This window comes from Pteropus vampyrus, unplaced genomic scaffold, assembly GCF_000151845.1.
Source record: "Pteropus vampyrus isolate Shadow unplaced genomic scaffold, Pvam_2.0 Scaffold315, whole genome shotgun sequence".
NCBI classification, from domain to species: domain Eukaryota; kingdom Metazoa; phylum Chordata; class Mammalia; order Chiroptera; family Pteropodidae; genus Pteropus; species Pteropus vampyrus.
The window spans coordinates 82110-84730 of NW_011889096.1; the positions used below are offsets into that span (position 1 = coordinate 82110).

At 50.4% G+C, this 2621-nt stretch overlaps 1 protein-coding gene across 1 annotated transcript in view; it reads left to right on the forward strand.

Moving 5' to 3' along the window:
* LOC105303749 (neuroligin-4, X-linked) overlaps positions 1-2621 on the forward strand; it is a 285691-nt gene that overhangs the window by 37687 nt on the left and 245383 nt on the right. The window contains exon 3 of the mRNA XM_023521777.1: positions 940-1025. The gene's annotated coding sequence lies outside the window, so the exon portion shown is untranslated. The remainder of the gene's footprint in view (positions 1-939; positions 1026-2621) is intronic.

Below are 2621 nucleotides of genomic sequence, written 5' to 3' on the forward strand. Positions count from 1 at the left end.
CTTGCCTGGCACCAGAGATTGTGTGGTGTGTGCCGAGGATAGGGACCAGCACCTCTAAGGGAAGACCCGGAGGTGGCAGGGGAGGCCAGCAGGATGGATGGAGACCTCCCTCCCTGACGTAGAGACCACCGGCGTGGAGACGGTCCCCCTCACCCCAGAACTGGTATCGGTGAGCAGGGTTCTTTCCAAGGAGAAGTCTTTCCTCCCCTTCTGCTCGGTACGTGTCAAAGGCACGTGGAGATTCGGCCAGAAATCCTCGCAAGGAGCCGCCTGCCCCGTCAATGGCTCTCGCTTGTACGTAGCGTGAGCAGTGTCGGGAGAGACGCGTCCTTTACAGAGAAGATCGCCCCGTGAAGTCACAGGAACGGTGCCACGTGGTCTGCCGACCAAGCAGACGAGATTCGTCGCAGGAGATACAGGAGATACAGCGTTTCATCCTGTGCGTTCTGACCCACCGATGTGGGCGGAGGGGGGAACAAATCTGCAGCCTCACGATTCCTTCTTGGAAATAAATGATTGACACAGTGTGCATTGTCTTTTTCACAAATTAAATTTGGGAAGGAGTTTAAATTCTTAATTTAAATAAGCTAGGTTGAGCGTAGACCTGCCCTAAATTATCATCTTCCAGAAAAAGTGAACGATGCTCAGGCTACTGCTAAGGTGATGTGTGTTGGTCACCTCAAAGTCTCCTTTTATTCTGGATTCTCACGTCGAGTGTGGACGGGATGGTTCGTGAGAGAATCCACGTGTCGCTTCTCTTCCTCAATTGCTTGAATTATCAGGCAACCAACCGGGGAAGAATGACTCTATGCCACCATCACTGGCTGGTACTTGTCACTACCCAAAAGAAAGCTTATGAGGAGTGTACTTCTGATTGTGAAGCGTCCGCCATGTCTTTGACTGAGAGGAGCAATGTGTTTCTCTTTCGTCTTTTCGTAGGAGAAACGTGTGCTGACATGGGAGTGAAGCCCAGAGTTGGTACGGAGTCACTCTTAAAGGCCTTTTCTTAGAAGAACGGTGGAATGGTAAGTCACAGAACCAACCCTTGACCTCACTTATGGCCGCATGTACAGTTAAATGTAATCTGGCGATTGCATTTCAGGGTAGACTGCTGGTAACAATAGTTTTAAAACATCTATTTGCAGTGAACAAATAGACGGGCAAGCGGTGATTTCAGAGGTATTTGGAGTGCACAGAAAGGCGCGCGTTGAAAATGCAGGGTCCCGTGAGAATTCTTTGACCGTGTGCACAGCCACAAGGCAGAGCCTGTCTCATAAACCAGTCCGTTATCATCTGACCCATCTGGGTAAACTCCCCTGAAACTCAGCCGTGGACCCATTGGTCATTGGAGGCCCCATCTGGTTTACAGCTAAAGTATTTGAGTGGTCTCAGGATGTCATTGTACCCTGTTTTGGCAGCCCCCACGGAGTAGGACCCATGTGTCAGGCGCGCGCTTCCAGCACAGGCTGAGGGCCCACTGAGGCCACAGGATCCTCCTCTGCATCTGGGAACCAGAAACAGAGCGTAGCCTGCGTAATGGGACATGAGTAGAAAAGACACTTTTATGCATTACGGTTGTGAGCAATCTCAATGTACATATGTCACAATGCGAATCTGGGCCTTTCCACGTCATACGTAAATTTCTGAAAGGATGCGACTTATTAAGTTTCCAGTCATTGTTTGTCTCTTCGTGGCTCAGGTGTCAAGTCGAGCTCCGCTGAGGCAGGATTTATGATGATATCGATGAACTACGGGTTGTTTACTGATTTTCTGATCGATTTGAGTGCCGCGGCTTAGACCGCAAACGGCTCTGAGCGTCTCTTAAGCACAGAGCACGGACTCGCCACGTCTCTCCTGTGGAGCTTTCCCGAATTCTGTAAGGGCGACCAGCTCATGTCCTTCATTGAACTCTTATTCCCATCACGTTTGATTTCCAAACTCCTCTTTATACTTCATCACACACACACACACACACACACACACACACAAAATGCTAGTTTTTAAAGCTTTTTTCAAAGGTAATTTGTAACGAATCAGCAAAGACGACGAATCCGTTCCCCATCTCGGTCATCCACATGCCAATTCGCAAGACGATCCTACTTTGCTGTTTTTGTCTTGTATACATAGATTTACCCATTTCGTCACACGTACTCGGTGGGCGTACACATTTCTCCCCACACCGACCACGAAATGATCGGTGGCGACACCTTACACGCATCCCTTTGTCTTAGGAATCGGGCAAGAGTTTCTTTTTTAAATGGCCGTCTTCATTTCCCCCTGCGAGGGAGCATGAGTGTGTAACCGAGGCGTGAAGTCCTGGGAGCTTGCGAATCCCTCTGCACACACGCAGCCTTGGCGACAGCGACCCGGTGCAGGTTACAACCATTTCCCTGGGCGCAGAGCAAGGGGCCCTCTGTTTAGTGTCGCCGGCCTTTCCTAGTTCCAAGGAGAAGACTTCGTCATCGGCCTGGCATGGGGGCTCAGAGCCGCGCAGCACTCAACAGTCACAGTATGACAGGTCCCATCATGAAACCCAACGGGCACATTCTAGGAAGTGCACAGTCAGGGCAGGGGAATGAGTCCGTCTATCTGCAGGCAACTTTCGTATTGACTTGACCCCA